The sequence below is a fragment of the Amphibalanus amphitrite genome, unplaced genomic scaffold (genome assembly GCF_019059575.1).
Source record: "Amphibalanus amphitrite isolate SeventyFive unplaced genomic scaffold, NRLGWU_Aamphi_draft 000337F_arrow, whole genome shotgun sequence".
Taxonomy (NCBI): domain Eukaryota; kingdom Metazoa; phylum Arthropoda; class Thecostraca; order Balanomorpha; family Balanidae; genus Amphibalanus; species Amphibalanus amphitrite.
Window position 1 is genome coordinate 596,427 of NW_024881832.1, and position 26,017 is coordinate 622,443.

The window sequence follows — 26,017 nt, forward strand, 5'->3', positions numbered from 1 at the left end:
CCCTAAACCGCCACGAAACATACGATTTGCAGCTTCCTGGCGTGATAGCTGCCAGTAGGGCTCCGGAGTCGGAGTCATGAAGTCGGTCGGAATTGACAGTTCTGACCTGAGTCGTCGAGTCAGAGTCAGAGTCGATTTTAAAAGCTGGAATCTGAGTCAGTCACCGAAATTTGATCCCCTCCGCAGACCTTTCAGGGTTCCGTAGTCGGAGTTGTAGTCGGTCGGAGTCGACAGTTCTGACCTGAGTCGTCGAGTCAGAGTCAGAGTCGATTTTAAAAGCTGGAATCTGAGTCAGTCACCGAAATTCGATCCCCTCCGCCGACCTTTCAGGGTTCCGTAGTCGGAGTTGTAGTCGATCGGAGTCGACAGTTCTGACCAGAGTCAGAGTCAGAGACGATTTTGAAAGCCAGAGTCGGAGTCGGACTCACCAAAAAACCGAGTATTTATAGTCACCGTGAAAAAACCATTGCCTCCGCAGACCTGCTAGGGCTGTGGAGTCGGAGTCAGTCAGAGCTCCGACATTTGAACTCAAAGTCAGTTGATTTTTGAAAGTCTGAGTCAGAGTCGGAGTCATCAAGAAACCCATCGAGCATCGACGATCCGCAGTACCATGCAGTAAGGGCGCTGCCGATCGATGCCCCTGAATTGCCTATGAATTGAATGAATAGATGACAATTAATTAGGTAGGTACCTTCTATCATTCATCCCCTGCCACTTGGAGGACTTACTTTCAGTAGAAAAAGGCGCATTATTTTGTTTGTTTATTTATTGACAAATATTTTTTGAGCAGTTAGGGATACAGACACAAATACAATGATAGCACCTCGCTGGTGCAAATAATTGCTAGATAGATGTTGAGATGTGTTGCCATTGAAGAATCTACTGATTTTCCTGGCGGCTCTCGTTTTCAAGTAACTACTTGTCTTGTAAGATCTCTTGATTGCTCACTGTCTGGCGTCTTCCAAGATTTTCTGAAAGCTAATCAAACGTTACCATGGCTGCTCTTGATTGCATGGCGCTTGCTGGTTCTGGGTTCTTAATTGGTGGTTCTTGCGTCTGATCCTGTTGCTTCATGTTCCATCACATCACATTAAATTTCTAATCTAATGGAACAGACACTTTTACCTTTTATTTCACTATCAGTCGACTTGCATTTACCCCTGTGGCCTGCTCGCCCTTTTATTTCGACGCTAGAATTTACCAATTATTGAAAAAGCCTCGGATAAAAAAGCAAGAAAAGTATGTCAAGTTAAATAATTGAGACGGTCCTAGAACACCAGAAAAAAATTCAAAAAGCCTGTCCGTCTCACTCCCCTCACTTCATAACAAAAACGCAGCAAAACCAAAACATGCGAAAGAGTCCTTAGCAACGCCCTAGCAACGCGTTTGTCTGAAGTGCGCAATATGTGTCACATCTGGAAAATTTAGTAGCTACTTGATTACTCAACTAGAGTTGGACTATATAAGCTAGGCTTTTATATAAAAAATAAGTATTTGCTTATTGAATTTATAGCAACTGGTCGCTTAGCTTCGAAATAATGATTTATTACAGAAAAAGCTTGTTTGCGACATATTTGTAAAGAAACAGCGGAAATAGCTTTGACTCGTGCGCTATTCTAGTACATTTTTGGTAGAAAACTTCGTCCAACCTTATGTTTTAGGGCCTTGGTGTGAACCAGCAAATCTGGCAACTTCTTTTGACCGGTCCGGCAGGCCGGAGAGCCAGATTTTCCGGTCCGGCAAAAAGTTGAAATCATCTCAACTTTTGCCTTGCCGGATAGCCACCGTTTGTGATATGAAATTAAGGCACGAGGGAAATAATATTATGTTTCAGCGCTACAGGACCAATTTAACCAACGGTGCCCTAATAGTCTCGCGATTTTTCACGAGAATATAAAATTCAAGCGTAAATTTGACGGCGTTTCATTTTTTATTTCAAAACATTTGCATCTCAAACGGAGTGATAGCTACATTTCTGTTTTTGTATTTCACATGACTCCTGGCCTTTTCAAATTATAAATTAATTTCATTGGTTGGAAAATATCCACGACTTTATAATAAAAAGATAAATATTATAAGGAAGCGGTGAAAAGGGCGAATTTGTGGAACAACATTGCGGACGCGCTGGTTGTAGAAGGAGCGGAGCCAGTATCTGCAGAAGAGATTATTATCAAGCGCTGGAGCCGGCCGCAAGACAGGTAGCACAATGTACAGGTCTCGCGGGTTTTAGCGGTAGGTTTTGCACCTAGAAAATTTAGTGTACTTCAGGTTATATCTTCGTCGTCTTAAGCTTTTAAGTGTTGAAGATGCGATCGAACTGTTGGGTAACAAGCCGGCCATGATCGTGTAAAATGGCTTCATCGTAGATCAATTAGTTTCTGAGATATAACCGGAAATGTAAAAGTGCAAAACCTATCGCTTAATCTCGCGAGACCTGTACGTATTGCTAACTTCCGTCGTCTACGAAGTGGAGTCAGCCGAGCAGATTCTGAAATCTACATTCTACAAGACGCGCTGACAACACTTCTCTGCCCTCGATGCCCTCCTACACAAGCACATAGCAGCTCGGGAGGGTGGAGGCAGTTTTGCCATTCAATCGCAAGTAGAAGATTCAGGAAATACGATGGTACTGAATGCCAAGGATATTATCCCGCGCCCTGCTGGGGGGGGGGATATTTGAACCCTCCCTGTGGTTTTTCGCGAACATCTCAAAAACGGCGGCTGTTTTTGGCACACCTTATCATGCATCTTTTCTGCACATGTAAAAATTGTAGACCAAGGTCACTTAAGGTCAGGTCACCAGGTCACTTCAAGTGACCTCACCCAAGTTATGCGTTGGCTTGTTGTAAATCGTCGACATTCGACCTGAAAATCGGTGAAATTCGGCTTTCCATTACCTCTGGTGACCTGACCTTTGATTTGACCAAAAAAAAGTGACCGAATTAATTTCGTCATTAATTTTGACACTCTTTCGAACGCCGCCTTCCCCGTATCGCTACGTGGCCCAGGAGCCGAGTTAAAAGGGGGGATGTTAAACACCCCCACCAGCAAGGCGTGGAAATTTAGGATCACCAGCGGGGCGCGGGTTATGGCAGTAGAGTTCAGTGACAGTCAGATGACCGATTTTGAGACCCAGCCATCTACATCAGCAAGCGTAATATCAAGCTCGCCGTCTCTAATGCCCAGCCCGCATGCTGTAAATGTTAAATTGTATTAATCTTGCTAATATACCTACCAGTGAAGTATGGATGATTTTCGGTTGGGTGGAACTGCATCAGGGACTTGTAAAGCCGTCACACAAGTATGTTCGATTTCAAAAAAAAAATCGCGAGATTGCTTGGTACCTTCTTATCGTACTTGATGGTTGATGATTATGACATTTCCGGCTCGACTTTCCGGTTTTCCGGTTCTAGCGACTTTTTTGACATCTAGCGACAATTTCAACATTTTCGTGCCGGCCCGGCAGACGGAATTTTTCCGGACCGGAAAACCGGTGTGAACCCGGCTTATGTTGAACGCAACTGATAATGTTCTGTTGGCCACAATTTCTATATTTAATTTATCCTCCCGGACTTCATATTTTTATTAATGACACCTTGACCATGTCGAGAAAAAAAACGCTTAGGAGATTTAACAGCCTGAGATACATTCATTATAAGGAAGGGTCAAGGGTGCTAGATTTCTTCCGTCCTCGCTATCCTCAGGAAAAACCAATCCGCATCGCCCCTAGTCTTCATGCTTCCCTCTCTGGACTGGAGGTCACCCCACCAGCCAACCTGTAGTTGATGTCGGTTCCATTCCAAGACACATGACCCTCTTCGGGTGACCGTTGGGGAGACGGCTGGACCGCCCGACAGGGCAATCGTCCCACGGGAACAGTCACGCTTCCGGAGTCCGCAGATCACTGTCGCTGGCTCGCACAACCAAATTACTACACCAGAGCATAGTTATGTCATAGCTCTGCAAGGGCCTTCTCAGACCGAAAAAGATGGCTCCCAACAAAACAAACAGTTTTCTCATTCAGTATTGTATCTCATCAGGCACCACATGTTTTCAGAGTGTTTATCATGCGTTCCGTCCTAAAAAAGCGCAGTTCAACTTTCTCCCATTGACTTAAGCGATCTCAAAATTGACCCACCTTTCTGTCAGCAATGTCAAACTTGCAAAGTAAACGTTTCAAATACATATACTGTTGCCCATTGAAATCACTGAAGGTTTTAAAGTGATCGGTTAGTCGATGTATTTAGATATGATGAGCACAGGAACTTTCCTTGAGGTGAGGTCACTTGACGTGACCTGGTGTTATGACCTTGAATTGAAAGACTTGGGCGGGAAAAATGGATCATTTGAAATCTTAAAATGATAGATTCAATAATTGCAAACACTATCCCGGCCAAATAGTGAGTGAGAAGGGAGCGATTCCCCTTAACCCCATGTTTAGCTCCTATAATTGAGCTAATTGCTAGAGCCTCGCGGAAAAAAAACGAGCGCTTGCGTCGTTACGTGACACAGCGACTGTCACCCCATTTTAAAATATCAGTGACCTCTAAGGGCAGGTCAAGGGCCCCAAGGCATTGGATCGGTTTTTGGTGAATAACTTCGCAAAAAGGTCGCATTGTCGTCATTTCGATACAATCGTGTTTTCTGTTCTCAGACGCGTCGATTTATATGCTTTTTTGCTTAGGTGAAGCAATTTAGGATGTTTAGGTCAATGTCATGTTAGGGCAACACAGGTCACGAAGCTGTTGAAAGGAGGACATGCTGCACAACATTTGATTCGACCAGCCTTGCAGAGTCCATTGATGGCTGTCCCACTCCCGACTGGCTAGCTCATTTTGATCGGGAGTTATTGACGAGCACTCCTATTGACGAGCACTCCGTCACGCAAGGTGAACAATGCAAAAGTGAAGCATTAAACCTTGCCAAGAATGTATGAAGTCACGATTTCATGTGCGTGAGGTATAGTTTTAGCTCATTTCCGACGCCAAATTAACAGTTTCCATATTTTCCCATTATGCTTATATGACACTAAGTGCATTACGGATTTGCATCATTTTATAACCGACAACTGTGCAGTCTGCAGAGGTTTACATAAGACGTCATAGTTAAGTGACCTGACATGAAAACGTGGTTGATTTCAAATGATCCGGCTTGAGTCAAATGTAAGGCATATGAAATGTCAGCCTTCTATCATCAGTGTGCTTTGAGCTACCGAAAAAAAAATACGTGGTGGCGGCACCCACCCCTTCTTCTCGGCCGGCGAGGGTTATACCTCGCTTCGAATTATTGCAGATGCGACCGAAAACAAAGCATTTATCTGTGTCTAGAACGGCCGCTGAATTGTTGGACAAGATCCCCAATCTTAATTTGCTAGATGGGAATAAAATACTCGGCATAGGTATGATACATACCGGGTGGCCCAGAAAAAACGTTCCGAACTTTGGAGGCCTATGTATCAAATTCGAGTACAAATAACGAGCCAAAATTTTCATCAAGTTTGTGTCATTTCTTTGCGCATTGATATGCCAAATTATAACACTATACCATTATTTTCAAGCTGGCAATCTTGAGTTGAATTAAGCAAGACGTTTTTGCTTTTTTTGCCGATGTCAAACGATAGTGATAATTGGGTTAGACCGTCTCATGTTATAAAAAAAGAATAAAAAATAGAGCACGTGAATGAAACCAACACGTATGTTCTTATTTTAAATATTTTTGTCTCACTTATGTGCCAAATATTCAAATACTGATCCAAAATGGTGCTCATGGATGCCATTCGTTTCAACACCAAATCATGTTTCGAGCAGGAGTGGCACGGTGCATGGATTACTGCTGATTACTTTCCTTTCAGTAGATCAAACAGTAAATCGACCGGAGAAGGAAAACAAACTAAAGTAGGCTGGTTCCTGTGCCAGAAGACCACAGAATAGGAAGCTTAAGAAAAACAACATTGCCAGCAGATGACAAAAAAAAAAAACTGGTTGAAAAGCTACCCTTTCCCAGGAATGTCAGCCAGGAAAGCATTTGAGCCACAAGATGGTTAGAAAACTGGAAACTTCTTCCGATGCCGCTGGCACAGAGCCATCGTGGTTGCCTGAGGGAATGTGTCATCCTGAGACCCGAACCATCAATGAGACTAGCTGCCAGTAGAAGTCATGGCTCTAGGCCGCGGTGCCGCTGGGTGAAAGTGACCCGTTCACTCACATTTTGTAGTAAACATCGGAGCAAAAAAGTAATTTTTACATGGCATGCTTGAAACACGAACCGTTTAAAAAGTAATTTACCGAACACCATGAAAATCACACCATTTACTGAAAATGTGTGCCGCATTGACTATTCGAAGTTTCAATGTTGTATCTTTATCACTTTCTAAGAAATCTTGATTTAAAGTTGGGAACGTTTTTTCTGGGCCACCCGGTATATACCCCTTGATTTGCCCTCGCGCAAAGTCAATTCTAATCATCACTGTCGCTTTTTTATCCGAGATGATGTCGCCACTAAACGGGTTGCTTTGTTTGCTTGCTTGCGTTGAATGGTCATTACGGATTATTGAAGGATTATGATATAATAGGAATGGGGCAAGGGAGGATATGCACTGCAGTGCAGGTGTTTAATTTAGATCACAAAGGCATCGTTTCCGGCATCGTGCAGAGTCACTATCTTCCCCTCCTCTGCACTGCGGCATCTCTGCGCCCCACACGCGGCGTCCTCACTCCACGGCCGGCCGCCGCCAACCACGGTATATAGAGAACTAGGTAAAACCGGTTTGCCGCTTCAACACTAAGGTATTTTGACCACTATTTTCAGCTGACCTTATCAGTCCAAAAATGAAAACTATGCAACAGATTTCAATATGTTTTATTATTCAAATATATATTTTTAATTAATGTACAGAGAGCACAGCTCATCAAAATCTGTAAAGTAACAACGAAAATAAATTTTTGCCCAACTCTGCCATTTCGAAAATAATGGTTCTAAGGTTTTAGGGGTTTGTCAAGGACAACATTATTTTTCTACTCTTGAAATTTAAAATCAAAAACGAAAAAGTAATATCATTGGCAAAAATTGTTTCCTTTAATTACAAAATCAGCATAGTGCTGAACTTCTCAGCCTACCGGACCTGCCATTGTTCTACCACAAATTATCGATTAATATCAGTGATGTGGGGTTATAAACAGGGGCGTAACTTTTTGGTTTTCGTTGGGGGGGCAACGCTGTCGGGGGCGCCTTTTTAAGGGCATGGGGGCGCCTCCCCGTGACTGTCTAGAAATAAGTCTTATTTCAGTTTACGGCAGCATTTTTTTTTACCATAGCACGTTGTTTTTGTGCCGTCGTGTTTTGGCACGTTATGTTGCAGTTTTTTTTCTGAAATAGCGCGCCAAAAGCGCGGAATTATTTTGTAACCAAATACATTTTGAAAGCACTTTGGGGACCAGAGACCGGGGGCGGGTAGTGGAATTGGGGACCAGGGTAGTGACGCCTTATTAAACAACGCATATGGTAGTTCTTCTAAAGAAACGAGACGAACTGATGAATTGACAAAAAGAAAAGAAAAAACAACTGATAAAAAGGCGAGATTAAAGAAACAAATCTGTAGAACTTCACCCCACGCAGAAGCAAGGGATGTTTTTACGCCTCCCCTTTTAAGTTAAGAACACACTTCATACTGCATCTTTTCCGCACGTGTTCTAGAAGCAAACCAGTGGCAAAAATTTGCCCTCATCGAAAAAAATAAAAAATTGCCCCCCGCCCCCGCCCGCGCCGGGCCGGGGGGGGGGGAAAGTGAACACCTCCCCTGCGGTTTTTCGCAGATATCTCAAAACTCCGCGCCGCCGTTTTTGGCACACCTGTTCATGCATCTTTTTTTTACACATGTGCAAATTTCAGACCCAGAGCTCTCAAGGTCAGGTCACCAGGTCACGTCAAAAGACCTCACCTCAGAAAAAAGTTGCAATCCTCGTCATAGCTACACCGACTGAACGATCGCCTTGAAACTTTCAGCGATTGATAAGAGTAACAGTATGTCTAAAATGTTTATCTCGGAATTTTGATATCAGTGACATATGGTCAGGTCAATTTTGCGACCTCTCCATTATAAGTCAATGGGAGAAAATTGAAATGAGCCTTTTTTGGACGAATGGTATTTAGAACCCTCTCAAACATCGTTTCATAGGTAAACATGATACACTGAATCGGAAAAAATGCACCTGTGACCCCTCTGTGTGCCCTTGAGGTCATCTCAGGTCATAGACGGTCACCACCAGTTTTTTGGCTGTAACTTTTGATAAAGGCGTGCTAGAGCGATGAAAACACTTCAGATGTATTCAGCTCGACGATACGGATCGACTGATATGCAACATGACCCTTTTCGGTCAGGTTATGACCTTGACCTGAGGTCAAATTTTAAAAATGACCTTTCAAGGTCAAAAAAATAGTTCATTCGACGCGTCTCGACGAGAGGCACATGATGCTGCCAAAAGTAATGTCGTGGCACTCTTAAGTCAAAAGTTATTGCCGAAAAACAGTTTTCGTGAAAACTGCTATTTTACAGTTTTTGCCCTTTGGAGGCTAAACCGTTGACCTTAGGTCAAATCTGAGAACAATGGTCAGAAAGGTCTGTAAAAGGGCTATCGAATGCGCTTTTCCGCGGCGCTGTAGCTCTATTGGTCCCGAGTTAGCCGTTGCAGTTTCCAAAATTGTTGAAATGGCCTACATTTGACCTTCGATGACCTCAGGCGACCTGACCTTTGACCTGACCCAAAAAATGACCGAAGTGTTTCCGTCATTATTTTTGACGCTCTTTCGAATAATGCTTACTGCGTGTCGCTACGTGGCCCAGGAGCCGAGTTAGACCAGACACCCCCCTCACCGCCCGGCGCGGAAGTCGCGGAGCACCAGCCCGGCGCGGGTTAATCCCAGGCTGAGAGCGTTCAAGCTTAGGTCACCCATATACCTCTGTATACCGAGACATGCAGAAGTCTGTGGCTCACCAGGTGATATCAAGTTCTCACGAAATGATAGGGGAGAGTGGGGTGGGTTGTATCAGTTTTTACTCCGAGACCCATAAACTCGTAACTATCCGTGCAATAAACTCATTATTTCCATACTGTCCCCTTCCTTGATTCTTCTGCTTTTTTGTGCAAAGTAACTTTTCCGCTACCTCTACCAGTTTTTCTTCTACGGTCTGCCGAATAGAACAATGTTTTTGATACAACTTGCCCCATGGCTTGGGTGAGTTGTATCACATGGTGGGGTAATTTGTATCACTATTTCACGTTTCAGGGAGTGTGCTTGCTACTGGTTTTGAACATAACAGCAACATTAAATGGGGTTAATACAATGTATAGGTATGCTCAAAGGCTTCACTTTATTAGACCAAACTTAGGTCAATGCAATCCGAACGAAACATCAACAGACTAGACGCAAAAGTGGCCCGTTAAGAGCAAAGAAGCCAACACATTGTGCCGAAATGGAACGAGCATTGACTAGCTACCTACAAACGCGAGCCAGGGCTTAGCTTTCGCGATCAAAAGCAACATACCCATGCATACATACATACATACATGTTACAACATACCCCACCCGGCTCTGATACAACATGTACCTAGCCGCCATCTTGGAAAAACATCCTCGTGCTAAAAAAACAGCGGACAGCTGGAGAAATCCGTTTTCACTCACGCAGCCTTAGAACCTACCCTCACCACCGCTACGGAGATCTTTCAAATTCGTGCACATCTAAATGCCCAAAACACACATTTTCTTGCAACTTATTTTTTTTAGAATGACATTTAAAAAAAACATAAAATCGGCTCTCACCTCGAGACGCGTCCACTCAGCCACAAGACAGAACAGGGAAAGATGGCGCCCGGAAAACCTCGTCGGCTGGTCGTGTCGCGAGCGCCATCCATTGGATAAGTTTGGCACAATTCGCCCTGATACAACTTGGACATGATACAACTCTCCCCGCTCTCCCCTACAAATTACTCCTGCTTTGATCTAGAGGTGGCAAAACGTGAAAATTTTGGGAACCAGACTCGAACCAGACCCGGCTGGACATTTCTGGAACCAGTCGGACCCGGTCTAAGTTGGAATCGGAACCAGTTGGACCCGTTCCCCAAAAGTCAATTACCTAATACAAACCGTTTGTAGAAATCATTAATTGCATCGTGTAAAACAGCCCTTTTCCCACTGATAATACTTATGAACTACAGTGTGCAAAGGAACATACATGAGCAAATGTTTTCTTTCCATTCACTTTATATTTTGCAATCATATGTAGTGTCCACTATGTATGGTTTATGGTAGGACCCGGTTGGACCCGCCAGAAAATTTCCAGGAACCGGTCCGGACCCATATGGGTCCAGACCGGTTCTTTTGACCGGGTCCTCGGGTCCACATTTTGCCACCCTTTGAACAAAAAAGATGATGTAGGATACCAGTATAGTAAGAGGAGCGCTAACATTGGCTCGATGGGTGCTATGAACCGTTGGGACGCTACGCCAAGCAAGAGTGGCGCTTTAACAGCAGGGATACCATAACACACAAGGCCCTGTGGGACGATTACATTGACTCAAGGGGCGCCCTTTAGAATCGGTGCGACACCGTGCAGAGGGCGCCATTCTTAACCACATCAATTTTAATACTCACTGCAGATGGCCTCCAAACTGTCTCGAGGGGTGCCTTCAGGAACCGATGGAACAGCCACCGAAATAGGGGCGCCGCTCTAGCTGCAGTGATGAAATAAGGTATTGACCGCATTGACCAGAGGAGCGCTTCATGTGGCTAAAGGGGCGCGTTGGTAAACTGGTGGGGCGCCACCCCATGCCCAGCGAGGGGCGTCGTACTTAGCAAGGAAATTATGTAAGTCAGAGGAGCGCGAACTTCGGCTCGAGGGGCGCTTGTATGAACCGTTGAGGCGCTAACCTAGCTAAGTGTGCCGTTTTAGCAGCAGGGATGCCAAAACACACTATAGCGTGCTATGGTATCTAGGCCCTCTAGCCTCCCCCCCCCTCCCCGAGGAGCGATGATTATGACTCAAGGAGCGCCCTTAAGAATTGGTAGGCCACATACATTTCATTACTCAGTGCAGAGGGGCGCCAAAACGGGCACGAGGGGCGCCTTCAGGAGCCAATGGGGCAGTCTACGGACTGGGGGCGCTGTTCTAGCAACAATGATGATAAGGTATTGGCCAGAGGGGCGCTTCATCCACCTGAAGGGTCACATTGATAAACGGATGGGGCGCCGCTCTGCATGCGGGGGCATTAGTTATTAGCAAAACAGATGACATAAGACGTGCGTGTTGTCAGAGGGGCACCACTTTGGCTCGAGGGGCGCTTTTTAACCAATGGGGCACGCTATTTAGCTAAGTTTTTACTTGCCGCAAGCGGCGCACCATCCCTGAGGAACGTTACACAAACGACTGACGACTCTCTCGACATGGGCATCAGAGGTGCCCCTATAGACCTCACAGGCGTCTCTAATTCCCATTGAGGCGCCCCTTTGGGCTTCAACTGGAGCTCCTCTTTCTATGGGCCTCGGAGGCGCCCCCATTTGGCATGCAGTCTCCCCTCTTTCGTATTGGGGCGCCATTATGGCCTTAATGGGCGCCCCTTTTTCATGTGGGCGCCCCCTATACTATAGACCTCAGAGGCACCCCGAAGGGCCTCAGAGGCCAATAAGGTGCCCCTCTTTCGCATGCAGGCGCCCCTGGCCCTGTGGCCATCTCAGGCGCCCGTGTTTTGCATTGAGGCGCCCCTGAGGACTTCATGGGCGCCCCTCTTTCGCATGCAGGCGCCCCCACGGCCTCAGAGGTTCCCCTCTCACGCATCCCATTTCCATATAGGCGATGGCGCCCCCTTGAAAGATGGCGCACGCGCTCCTATGACGCCGCTGGCCCGTGAGGGCGCCTTTCGGGCCTGGGGGCGCCCACCAAGGTTGGGGGGGGGGCAAACGGAATGTTGGGGTGGCAAAATTTCAAGTTGGGGGGGCACCTGCCTCCCCAAAAGTATACAAAGTTACGCCCCTGGTTATAAATATGGTCCAAAAGCATCAAATTTAAATTATCTTTCAGAATCTGTGCATGATGTTGCCTTTTTAATGTTAAGAACTGAATTTAATAGCTGTTGAATACACAGCCGCCATTGGTGTCCTTGGTCACCCTGTTCCACTAAATGTAGTATTTTTCAAAAACTAGCCTATGGCGGTGTCTAAAACATTTACCAAAATTTACAAAATTGTATACACTATTAGAAATCTGAAAGCTTAAAGCTCTATGACCTCTGGCATTTTGACAACTTACTTCCGAATCTCGAATTTAGATTTTTGAGAACCCAACATTTCTGAACGAAATCATTGCTCCTTGGTCAAACTGTCAATCATCTGCTTTCAAAAGGTCTTAATTAAAATCAAAATTTCATTTTCTTTCCAGATATGGATATTTTATTGCAATTTAGAAGGTGTTAAGTATATTTTTTTGGTCTAGAATGAGTTACCATTCATGCTGCTGAAGGTTACACTATGGAAATTAACGAAATATTACTAAAAAACAAGCCTATGGCGGTGTCTATTTCAAGATGAATAATAAACAAAATTCAATTGTCTATTTGTTGATATAAGTCGTAAAACATGATGACCTCTGGCATTTACGAGATTCGGTGTTGAAAACTGCAGACCATGATTATCACCCACAGTTGCGCACAGTTTTCTGTACTGCTTTCGCTGGCAAACGCCAGTGCTCGCATTTGATTGGTCTAACGGCGTTTCTTTTGCTAATTGAGAACACTCTGCAGTTTTATTTTGGTTTCTATGTATTTTGTTGATTATTGTTGATGTTGTTGGATTTGGTGATATTAGGCAAGGTATTAGGCATTTTTCAGTCACACCATTCCCGTGGTATTATGGGGTAAGCACTTTTAATGTTTTATTGTGAGAGGTTACCTGTGCCAGGTTGGGTGATTTTGTTTAAGTTTTTGTTCTATGGTTTAGTTGAGATTGAAATCACCAGGGCAGAGTTTGTTGCATTCTGCATGCATGTTCCTGTTCCTCATACCCTTGTTCCGCAAGGCGTACATTGTTTGTTTTTATTGATTTGTCATGCCTCAATTACCAATCCTACGAAGTATGTAGTCTACCGGAAGTCTTTATAAACCTAATGCCCAGATTCATTTTGTGCATCCGCTCTCTCTTTGCGCGCTTCCATGGTGTTCTCCCTCTCGATTTCATCCTCTTTCTCCTCTGCGTAGGTATCAACCCCCTGCTTCGGACGGCCATTCAGGTAGATGCCTTTGGAGCTTGCAGCAATGAGTGTTAGAAATGAATTACCAGAAATAAATGATGCTGTGAAAATTAATCAACAAAAGCTGACAAGGATGAGTTATTAAAATATTATATCACTAAAAAGTTTTATTTGTGTAGCGATCATGAAGTACATGCCCTGCCCCTCTGGCCAATCCTGGTCAATCCTGCTCCGGGTTGTTCAGACAACTACCCCATGTGGGAAGCCCGAAGCTCCCCCAGGAGTATGGCCATAATAGCTGGGTGTGGTGAGTGTCACAGGACTGATAGCCCTATAAACACAGGTCGGGTGGGAGGGTATTAGTAGAATAAGCTTAGGATGTTGGTTAAGCCCTTTCCTCGTCACCCGCCTCTGTCACCAGTTTTCTCCTCAGCCTCCAGAGCTGGTAGAGTCCATCCTTGTTCTGCTCCATCTCTTTTCTATCATCGTTAAAGAGGAATGCTTTCAGTACCTCGTTGGGTTCTTCCACGTATGGCCTCAGTAGAGCTAGGTTTCATTGTCTTTCTTCTGTTAGCTTGGTACACTCTAGCATAAAATGGACTTCATTTCCTTCTTCTTTTCCACAGAGCTTAATCACCGTTATCACCTCATCCACCGTCTGCTCAATGTGTGAGGAATATGGAGACAAAGGCTGCTTGATAATTAAACAAGTTCTGTGTTTTCTCAGGAAGTCAGTACTTTGTTAGATATGTGATGAGTTTAACGTAGACAATTGCAGTCTTATGTGTCGATGAAACTAAAAGTCTTGGAAACATGATAAGCTTAGCATAACATTCTGCCATTGTGTTCATGTGTTTGGCTTTGTCGTTCCTATTGTAGGTATGCTTTGTGGATTCTGAGTTCTGACCATATTATCTTCCACCAGGTTCATTGCTGGCAGTGGTTCAGGAGACAGTGGTTCGATCCAGCTGTAGAACGTCACCTGCAGGAAGTAGCATTGTGATGGCCAGCCACGTGGCGCGTGTATCCAGCCACATTGTCCAGAAACCATCACATCATCTCCAGGTCAGTAACCGTGTGGACCAGTCCAACGCGTCCACAGGTCACTGGTCAAGCTGTATACCACCACGTCACTAGGTCAGTGACATAATGGCATTGTGTGACCCGTCGCCGCGTCCTTATAAGGACCACTCACCTATAGGTGGGTGGCTCGGGGGAACTTTTTGTGTTGCCGGGATGGGATGTCTGCTAAATGCAGGTGCCGCTGCAAGTGTCGTGACGTATGATGGGTCTCAGGCTCGGATTTCGATTTGTCGAGTGAGAAATGTGTGTACAGGCTAATGTAATGTTATTATAGCTGAGTGTGCAACAGGAAACGTTAATCATGAGCTGTGAGTCGTTGTCGCCGTGGCTCGTAGTGGTATTTGACGACCATCGTGACCTGTGACGGTCACCGTGACTGCTATGTGATGGTCGCCGCGGCTGGCATATGACGGCCGCCGTGACTTCTATAACGGCCTTTGTGACTGAATCGTGACGGTCGTCTTGATGTGCCGCGACTCGCTGCTTTACAGGTCACTGGTCGCGGGTGCTCGAGTTGACTGTGTCTTCAACGGCTCCACGGTGACCAGCGCCGCCACCGCCGAGACCATCCGATTCCTGAAATGATAATGGCCGTACACGAACAAGAGGCTCTATGCATCCAGATGCAAGTCAAGCGCCATGCTCAGAGGCGTCATCCGGAGAAGGCCGCACAGTGCACTTTAGGCTGAGCTCGGGTGTAGTGCGCGCTGACGGATAGGATGAAATTACGGGCCGGCCATCAGATTTCAGTGCGGGGATGAAGATGGTCGGAGCCGACGTGGCTCGGTTGATGGTGTGCCAGGAGGGCTGTTCACGGGCCCTGTGTGCGGTCGGACCGCACACAGCCTTCAAGCTCCGCCCACTGCGTCCCTACGTCAGCCTTCCGTCACCGCACACAGCGATCGCTGTGGCCGGTCGGGACTGGCCACAGCGGACCGTCCACCGCACGCAGCCGTGACGTCAGAGCCGCCTACCCATCCCCTACCACCACGCCTGCTGGACGCACCGCACACACCGCACGCAGCAGTGTGCGGTGCCCGTGAACACCCCTAGGGTTAATTCAGAGTGGAGGCGAGACACCCGGATCTGTGAAGGATACGCCAATACGGGTCTCGACGTCGTCTCGCAATTTGTGCTATGTAATATGACAGCTATGCCGTGGTATTCGACATTAGGGCCCCCTAATGAAGTTTAGTGGCTCGACGAGGCGCGAATTGGAGACTCCGCGAGCCGCCTGGTCCGAGGCAGGGTCGGGAGAACACTCTGTGGGGAGGGGGCGAGGACGGGGAGGGAGGGGGAAACGGGACGGAGGGGACAGCCGTCAGTCTGCGGCAGAGGCCGGCGGGGAGCGGAGATGGACCGCGGACAGCGCGTCCCTGTGTGATAGAGCGTGTGCTTTACGTCCTGTGAGTCGGGCTCGTGAGTAGTGTGGGTACGGCGCCTAGTGAGCACCATCGAGGACGACTCAGTGGAGAAACGGGGCATGGACACCGCTTATCACTACGACCGCGACAGTCACGGCATGGCAGGTGGGTCCGGTACGCCGGCACCAGCGTCCTCCACATGGGTCATGTGTGATATGGCTGGCTGTGTTGACGAGTTACCGGGTACCTGTATGAGTCGTGTTGTGCGTGTGTTTGTTACACCGGCAGCGGAGGGTGCCGGGCCGTTCCAGGCTGACAACGTCGAGATTGGGCCGGTAAACGGCCGACGGCGGGCGAGGGGCGTGCAGGCCGACAGCGCCGACACAGGGCCAAGGCGGCCGACAGACCGGGTGCCGGGCCGTTTCAGGCCGACAGCGCCGACACAGGGCCATGGCGGCCGACAGACCGGGTGCCGGGCCGTTTTCAGGCCGACAGCGCCGACACAGGGCCATGGCGGCCGACAGACCGGGTGCCGGGCCGGTTCAGGCCGACAGCGCCGACACAGGGCCAAGGCGGCCGACAGACCGGGTGCCGGGCCGTTTCAGGCCGACAGCGCCGACACAGGGCCATGGCGGCCGACAGACCGGGTGCCGGGCCGTTTCAGGCCGACAGCGCCGACACAGGGCCATGGCGGCCGACAGACCGGGTGCCGGGCCGTTTTCAGGCCGACAGCGCCGACACAGGGCCATGGCGGCCGACAGACCGGGTGCCGGGCCGTTTCAGGCCGACAGCGCCGACACAGGGCCATGGCGGCCGACAGACCGGGTGCCGGGCCGTTTCAGGCCGACAGCGCCGACACAGGGCCATGGCGGCCGACAGACCGGGTGCCGGGCCGTTTCAGGCCGACAGCGCCGACACAGGGCCCATTGCGGCCGATCGACCGGGTGCCGGGCCGTTTCAGGCCGACAGCGCCGACACAGGGCCATGGCGGCCGACAGACAGGGTGCCGGGCCGTTTCAGGCCGACAGCGCCGACACTGGGCCACAGTGGCCGACAGACCGGGTGCCGGGCCTGTTTCAGGCCGACGACGTCGAGATTGGGCCGGTAACGGCCGACGCCGGGCGCCGGGCCGTGCAGGCCGACAGCGCCGACACAGGGCCACCGCGGCCGACAGACCGGGTGCCGGGCCGTTTCAGGCCGACAGCGCCGACACAGGGCCAAGGCGGCCGACAGACCGGGTGCCGGGCCGTTTCAGGCCGACAGCGTCGACACAGGGCCACAGCGGCCGACAGACCGGGTGCCGGGCCGTTTCAGGCCGACAGCGCCGACACAGGGCCACAGCGGCCGACAGACCGGGTGCCGGGCCGTTTCAGGCCGACAGCGCCGACACTGGGCCGGCTAGCGGCCAACAGCACGGGTGCAAGGCCGTCAGACTGTCAGCGCCGACACGGGTGGTGGTCGACGGGTGCCGGGCCGCCCGCGCGCAGCGGGGCTCGGTGGCGGCGGCGCGGCGGCGCCCGTGCCGGGCCGGCTGCGGTCGAACCGGAGGAGCCGGGATACAGATGGTTTACGACCCTGGGTGGCCGAGGGTGCCGGGCCGCCCGCGCGGCGGGGCTCAGTGACGGCGGCGCGGCGGCGTCCGTGCCGGGCCCGTGCGCGGCGGCGTCCGTGCCGGGCCCGTGCGCGGCGGCGTCCGTGCCGGGCCGGCTGCGGTCGAACCGGCGGAGCCGGGCCACAGATGGTTTACGACCCTGGACCCCTCCCCCTCCCCTTTATGGCAGGCCCGCCCCAGACGGCGGGACACGAATCGAGTATCACTGGTCCGTTGGGAGTATCACGTGTCTGGAAGGAGTATCACTCTTCTGTCTGGTGGGAGTATCACTAATCTCCTGGGAGCGTATCCTGTTCGGAAGGTGTCACATGGCTGTTGGACCATAGCCGGCGTCAGCTGAGAGGTCAGATGTCGGGTGGGGGAGCGTCGGGCCGGCCGAGGCGGGCGGGACGGTCGAGGGGATGGCTGCATGGCGGCGTCCGGGGGGGGGGGGGGGCGAGGCGGGACCACCGGCCATTTGAGCAGTACGTGCACGGCCGTGATGGCGAGTGGGTGGCCAGGGTTTCCCAACGGCGGCGCGCATCCGTGCGACAGTGACGTTCAATTAGTGACGGTGACGTACGAATTGCTACGAAACAGCCTGGCGCCGGGCTCCCGTCGAGCCTATGAGACGGGCCAACGCCGGTACATTGAGTTCTGCAGGCGGTACGGGCTGACAAGCGTTCCGGCGTCGGATGACACACTCACATATTTTGTGGGTCACCTGAAACGGGCGGGACTAGCCGTCGCTAGCGTGAGGCAGTATTTGGCAGCAGTGAGACACCTTCATCTTCAGTGGGGTCGGCCGCTGCCAATGGGCATGCCCCCCTACACTGCGGCCGCGCTTCGTGGCTACGAGCCTCGGGGCGGCGGTACGGAGCCCCGCCGGCAGGCGATCGACATATCGGTTCTTCGCCGCCTGAAAACCCGTTTGGCATCATTATTGCCATCGGCTTGGGACCAGCGGTGCGTCTGGGCTGCATGCACACTGGCGTTCTACGGCGGCCTGCGGAGCAGCGAATTCCTCGTCACCGGCCACGGACGGGGAATACGGCATGGTGATGTGTCTTTCACATCGGTCGGCCTTCGGGTACTGGTGGGAATTCAAAAAAACCGACAGCATGGACCGCCAACGGCAGTCGAGCTCCCAGTAACAGGCACGTCCACTTGTCCTGTGAAAGCTATGTACCTGTACCGACAGGCAGGGCGCGCGGCGGATGGAGCGCCGCTCTTTGTACTGGACTCGGGAGCAGTGCTCACGCGACGACGGCTGAATGATCTTCTCCGTCGCGCGCTTGGGCCCGGATTCTCTTCTCACTCCCTGCGGATTGGTCTGGCCACGGCTGCGGCGGCGGCGGGTGTGGCCGACCCTGTACTGCGCCGCTTGGGACGGTGGCGGAGTGCAGCGTGCGACGGATACGTCCGGGGACACAGGAGGGCAGTAATCGAGGCCTTGGTCGCAGTGGCGGGGTCGGGCCATTAGCGCTCAGTCTGGTACTATCGGTATCTTTTTTGTCGTGCGTGTTTGTCCACATGTATACTAGTCGAGATTATGGCCGTGTGTACGGTCTGACAGGATTGCGGCCGCTCCGCGCTGCCAGCGGCGAACAAGATAGGATCGACGCCCAACTGCGAGCGGAGTTAGACTGTGCACTCGCGATGGGCCGCCAGGATGGCGGCATGCATCCGGGGTCCGGTGACGAACGCGGCGGCGGTCACGAAGGTGTGCGATCGCATGCAGCAATCCACCATCAGAGCCAACACCGCGATCACCTGCCCCGGCCGCCGCTACGGTGACGGCGGCCGGCGCGGCGACGGCGACGGGCCCGGCTTTCCGCAGTGGGCCCCCGGCAGTGGGGGCGGGGCCGTGTGGGCCGGGTACAGGGCCGGCGGCTGGCGGCCGTGACCGAGAGCCGGTGGCACGACCCCGGCGGCCCGGCTGTTATAGTGCGGAGGACTCGTACATACGGGGACGATGGGCCGGGACCGATGACGTTCTGGGGTATGATGACGATCGCGAACGGGCTGCGGCGCCGGCGACACGTTTCGGCGACCTTCGACGGCACGGCGGCGGCCCTGAGCCCCGGAACGCGGACCCGGAGCAGCGCGGCCGCACCGGGCGGCGGCGGCGCCGCCGACACAGCAGCGATGGGGGACCGGTGCGCCGCCGGCGGCGGGACGACCTGTCGTCCTCATCAGAGTCGGAGTCTGACGAAGAGGACGGCATCGACCGGAGGGTGGAGTATCGGGCCGCCCCGACGCGGTCACGGACGGGGGCGGCGCCGACGGCTCTGCGGCTGCCTGCGATCCAAGTCAGAGCCGAGCGGCGGCTACGGAACAGGCGCCTGTATGTGTCAGTGGAGGAGGCTTACGATGCCGCAGAGGGCCGGCCGAACACGGCCATGGAGTATGTCGACCGTGTGGCCGGCTTGCTCACACACACACAGTGTTTCACTTCCCTGAGTGCGGGTTGCAGGTGGTTGGGTACCTGAGTTGGCTTGTCGGGCTGTGTGCGCGGCGCTCGCTCCGCGACGTACAAGTGGCCGATAGCCGGGCGCGTCAGGCCATGGCCATGCGGCCGAGAGATTTCATGACGCATGATGATCTGGACCGGTTCGCGGCGCCCGCGGCCCCAGTGCGGAATGGTGGGAACCCAGGCCCCGGGGGAGGGTTTCGTAATGGCCGAGTGACATGTATGCGTCATGTTCAACGGAACGTGTGCCGTTCCCCGTGCCCCGAGAACAGGTATCACCCGCCGTGTACCGAGTGTGGTTCTCAGGTCCACCCTACAGGTTACCACGGAGCACCAATCGGCGGTGGCGGTTTTGACCCGGCATTGGGCCGCGGCCGGGGACCGGTGAGCCGCGGCGGTGTTTTTCCCTAGTGCCCAGGTGAGTGCAACACCTGCCGCGGCGCGAGACGCGTGCCCGCCTACACCGATATAGGCGTCGAGAGACTTGACCAAGTGTTCCGGGGCTGTCCCAATGTTAACCTAGAAACGCGGAGGTCGTCTTGTACCGCTTTCGCGTCAGAGCTCAGCGGATAGGGTTCAGAGGGGGCCGCCGGTGGAGATTCACCGCGACAACCGCTCCGCCGTGCGGCGCAGCAGGGCCGTGTGTGCTGCGATTACTCGGGAAATCAATAACGGATTCCCTAGGGGACCTGTTCAGACGCCCGGCTCTTTTTAGACCTGTCCCACCCGATGGGAGCTTTGTGGTGTCGGTCGGGGTGACACGGACGACGCGGTCGCCGTCTACGATCACATTCAGGCGATATGTCGCTATATATCGAACTTTTGGGGGTCATAATAGACACCGTCGCCACTGTCCGGTTATCGAATCTGAGTGTGCCAATACACTACAATTGCCTATCGGTTCCAGTTGGGGCATTTGGTGGTAGATGAGGAGCGCAACCAAAAAGTGGGTGAGTACGGCCAATAACAGCCAAATGGGAATGCGCCGGTCCATCTCCGCTCCCCGCCGGCCTCTGCCGCAGACTGACGGCTGTCCCCTCCGTCCCGTTTCCCCCTCCCTCCCCGTCCTCGCCCCCTCCCCACAGAGTGTTCTCCCGACCCTGCCTCGGACCAGGCGGCTCGCGGAGTCTCCAATTCGCGCCTCGTCGAGCCACTAAACTTCATTAGGGGGCCCTAATGTCGATTAGTGTTTCCTCCTCTATCGCCATTGTCCCGTGCTCCCATTCCCATTTGGCTGTTATTGGCCGTACTCACCCACTTTTTGGTTGCGCTCCTCATCTACCACCAAATGCCAGTAAGGGGCAGGTTTTGGCCAGCGCTATATTAGAAATCGTGAGCGTGCTAGTTGCAATCAATCGCGCACTTCCTCCTGAGCATCTGTGACCGAAAAAATACTTTCTCTGGAACGTTCGTCGTAAAATATGTGTATCTTTGGAATAAGTTGTCAGAACATGAATGATTTTTTGGTGTCCACTGCAGCTGCTGTTCTGGAACAGAAACCTGCCGAGATCGGCTGTGTATGTACTATGTACGCTGTGGCAAAATCAAGCAGCCGTACCATGAATCAAAAGCGATATGTGAATTAAAGTGGATATTTTTCACTATTTTTTCAGTTTTATCATACAGATCACAGAAATGCGTCAAATACTGATCACACCCGGTTCCAAACAACTAAACCCTTGCGATCACTGGAAAGTAAATAAACAATAATACCCATGTGGCTGTCTTGTCTGGCGTGATCCGAGACTCTCTCTCTCTCTCTCTCTCTCTCTCTCTCTCTCTCTCTCTCTCTCTCTCTCTCTCTCTCTCTCTCTCTCTCTCTCTCTCTCTCTCTCTCTCTCCCTCTCTCCCTCTCTCCCTCTCTCTCTCTCTCACTGTCGTTGCTGACGCACAAAGGACAACACGGCCGAATCGCGACGATGGAGAGCACGGAACGATGCTGGTGACTGGCGGACCAGCGAAAACAGGAAAGGAGATGAATAGCTCTAGCTCCCGTCTGCGCGCGGAAGGCGCTGATTGGCGGGGCTCGTAGACTCCATTGGCTCATCAGACTGTTGTTGTTTTTATCCCTCCCCTCCCACAGGCGTAGCCAGGTAGCTAAGTTGTGCGCGGAAGCGAGCGGCCAGAGCGGCGCTAGGTGTCGCCCTCCCAGCGACCGGGCAGTGCAGCTGGATGTGCCCCGGATGGTCCGCCTCTGATCTCGGCACACTCGGCAGAGTGCGGCCGGACACTCCATGGAGTTGCATAGCGTCGATAGGCCATATGGTGTCGCTGTCGTAATTATAAAAGCGTAAGTAGAAGGTTGAAGCAAGATATAGAATGCTTTTCTTTACATTTAATATAGCAAAGCACAGCTTTATGCGCTGGCTACGATATGTTCGTGTCGGTTGCGGCAGTAATCATCGAAGAAATATATGATTTATGAACGTTTCTTGATCATAGAATGACAAAACATTGCAATGTTTGCCTGTTGTGAAGATAACTCCTATACTGCCGCTCTATCGTCCGGAATTATTCGTGTTTGATCGCGTCGATTCCGCCTCTCTATCAGCTGATTTTTGTTTCCGAGTCACGTGACCAACCGGTGTCTCCCTGCCGCCAACTGACCCACTCGCCGGGCGCCGCGACCTGACCCGTGTCACTGCCGAGGCCTGCGCAATAGAGTCGGGGCTGGAATCCGGGGGTTCGGCCGGCCGGCCGCCGCCGCTGGAGCGGGGGACTTTTTTAGTAGACCTACTGTACGAGTAGATGACGGCCATTTATTCCAGCGCCGCGGATTGTTCATTGAATGTGTCACAAATAACGCTCCAACGTAATAATTTCCGATTCCAAATTGGAAACTTTTTGCTCCGTTATCTTGATCTCCGATTAGTTAGTAGCCTGTTGGAGGACCTGTTATAGTTGGAACCTCCTTGGACTGGCACTGCGTTGTCGGCGCACAAAAGCATGCGTCTTGTTCGCATGTGGTACTATAAATCAAAGTGGCCGTGAGCTGCACCATGTGCACTGCACTGCCCACTGCAGTAAGTTATTGGATGCCACGATATGGTTTTGCCTGCTTCTATACATGTATCACGTTCTCCAAAACATTGAAGTAGGCTGTATACGCAGAATCGTGCGATCCAGCTTGACTTTCCCCATAAAAGTTTTAGATCCGAGGTGCGTTTTTTCGGCTACTTTAATATCTATAGTCGTTCATTGCTTTCGTTCCGAATTTTCTACCTTCGCATCCAGGTCGATGTCAAGAAACATGACACCGACCTCGATGCGAAAGTCGAAAATTCGATACGAAAACATTAACCCTCGCACGACCAGGCCATTTCTCATAACACGAACGACCAGGGGGGGGTTGTTACGACCCCCCCCTGGCGTTTCGAAACGGAAGGTCGTAGAGCTTAGCGGAAAAAACCAACGGATTGCTCTCAACGAGATCTCGCGATTGGTGGTATATTTTTGGTCCTAGGTCAACATTTGACCTACTTATGACCGGTCAAAGGTCAAATTTTCCGAAAGAATCAAACTTTTTCAACTTTCCGCGGCGATTGCGGCAAAACGGTAAGAGATATCGACTTGAAACCTTCACTATTGTGTTCCTTGATCAATTCTCTATCGTTTGGTATGTATTTCGTTTCCCTAGCTCTAAAAATGGCGCGTTGGGAGCGCCGGAAGTCGTCAAGGTCACAGTCGGCGGCAGAAATTCGAAAAATCAAAATTTAAATTTTTGAAATCTGATTGTATTTTTGGATTTGGGAGGTCCATTTGCTCCCTATAGAAGCTAATATTGCTGCATATTCCCATTGAGGTGACAAGAATTAGCAAAATAGTGGTTCGGGCGCTTTTCAAAAATAGTACCGGACGCTGTTCCTCTTGTGACGTCATAGCTCCGTGACCTGACCTAACCCGGTCAATTTTCTTGCACCACACGATAGCCAATGCTTGCCCCAACATGCATGGGAAGTTTCATCATGATCCATCAAACAATGTGGGTATCACCGGCAGAAAACCTAGGGATTCGGCGCACACGTTTGGTAACTGTCGGCCGGAGGCTGTACCTCTTATGACGTCATAACTCCGTGACCTGACATGACCCGATCAATTTTTTTTGGCAAAAGATGCGCAAAGGTTGCCCCAGAGGGTATTGAAAATTTCAGCCCGCTACGACAAGCCGTTTAGCGTGCACTTCGAAAAAACCTCAGGGGGGTTGATACAACCCCAGTGACGTACCCAAGGGAGGGGCCACGGGGGCCAAGGCCCCCCCCCCCTGAGCGCCTTCGGCGCTCAGGGGGCCCCTCAGGCCCGAGGATATTTTTTTAAACACTGGATAAAACGTCTTTTACTCGCAAGAAAAATTGATATTAAAGTTTCATTTATGTGCCCTGGGTACCCGAGGGGCCCCTGCAGTCATCCAAGGGCCCCCAGTTTCCTGTGCCCCTGGTCGCCTAGGGGGCCTCTGGTAGCCGGGGGCCTGGTCTCATGGGGGCCCCTGATAGCCTGTGGCCCCTAGTCGCCTAGGGGGCCCTGGTCGCATGAGGCCCCTGATCGACTGGAAGCCCCTAGTTGCCTAGGGGGCCCTGATAGCCCGGGGCCTGGTCGTATGGGCCCCTGATAGTCTGTGGCCCCTAGTCGCCTAGGGGGCCCTAGTCGCATGGGGGGCCTCTGGTTGCATGATATTGAGGCCCCTGATCGCCTGGGGGTACCTAGTCGCCCAGGGGGCCCCTGGTAGCCGGGGGGCCTGGTCGCATGGGGGCCCCTGGTTGCCTGGGGCCCCCGATCGCCCCTAGTCGCCTGGGGGACCCTGGTCGCCTTGGGCCCCTGGTAGCCTGGGATCCCCTGGTCGCCTGGGGGCCCCTGATCGCCTGATGGCCGCTGGTCACCTAGAGGGCCCCTGGTCGCCTGGGGGCCCCTGGTATCCGGGGGCCTGGTCGCATGGGGCCCCCTGGTCACATGGGGCCCCCTGGTCGCCTGGGGCCCCTGATCGCTTTGGGGACCTGATCGCATTGGCCCTTGGTCGCCTGGAGGGCCCTGGTCGCCTGGGGCAGTGGGGCCCCTAGTCATCTGGAGGACCTGGTCGCCTGGGAACCCCTGGTCGACTGGGGGCCCCTGGTCGTCTGAAAGTACGCTTATCACCTGATTGATCCCAAATCATCTGAGTGGCTACTGGTTACTGGATATAAGTAGTGACTGGAGTAGGCACTCATCTGAAGGAGCCAATATCTTTCACGGTGCCGGAGATATCACAGAAAAACCTGAATACCCCCCAACCTTGGCCCCAAAGGCGTCATTGGCTACCACAGGGATGTGGGTCGATTTGCAATCGCATTTCCTCCTAAGTCCTATTCCTCCAATTAATACAGAGTGTCCCAGAATTACCCAAACATTTACTTTCTGGCTAAAAGTACAATTGCGCTCGATTCCTAGTGAAACATATAATAGCCGCGTTTACATAGGGCTAGTTGCCAGATAGTGGAATTCCGATAACGAGACATTTATTCCCCACTATTATATTATATACCTACATATCCGGAATTGGAGGATGTTCAGTAATTGAGGCGCTCGCTCATAAAATGCCGTGCGTTTCATGCACACTCTTCAAGCAAAAATATTTTTACTTTCCAACTTTCCACATTTTCTCAAGGTTTAGACCGTTACAGAGACCGTTTTAATTGACTTTGATGAAGTTGAACGCGAGAAATCACAACCAAATGCTACATTAGGTTGTAAAGAACTGAATTGCGTTTTCCCACACACGTGGCGTTTTCTCACCTACGTCTGCAGGAGAGACCGGACACGATATGCCCCCCCCCCCCCCCCCACCATCGAAAGGTTCTTCATGACTCCCGGGGGCCCCCGGGGAACCTGGGGGGCCCTATACTCTGTGGGGGGCCCCTTCGAAAGCAGGTGGCCCCCTCCTGGGCGAAATCCTGGGTACGTGCCTGTACAACCCCCCCCCCCCCTAGGCGTTCTAGGGTTAAATGACTAGTAGCCGAAAAACGTGCCTTGAATTATGCTGTCGTAAAAGCTTGAAATCATACATTGTACATAGTCTTAGATCCTCTAAACGCGAATGAAGACATCTCCTCAACGGAACAATTGCGTATAAATGCTCATATTGGTGTTCAATTGAACATATAATGAAATCACATTTGTTTACAACATCTTACTTTAAAACAAAAATTAAACTTCCTTTAAGGAAATAGTTCACTTTTAACATGGGGTTTTGAACTGGAATAGCAGTTTCATAGCTTGAGCTGAGACTAGCACAAATCAGGAGC

At 51.3% G+C, this 26,017-nt stretch overlaps 1 long non-coding RNA gene across 1 annotated transcript; it reads left to right on the forward strand.

Annotated features, from left to right (window-relative positions):
* The first annotated feature begins 12,836 nt into the window (after positions 1–12,836).
* LOC122388861 lies at positions 12,837–15,137 on the forward strand. The gene is made up of 3 exons (XR_006257880.1): positions 12,837–12,901; positions 14,160–14,299; positions 14,809–15,137. It is a non-coding gene; the product is annotated as an uncharacterized LOC122388861 (long non-coding RNA).
* The last annotated feature ends 10,880 nt before the right edge of the window (positions 15,138–26,017 follow it).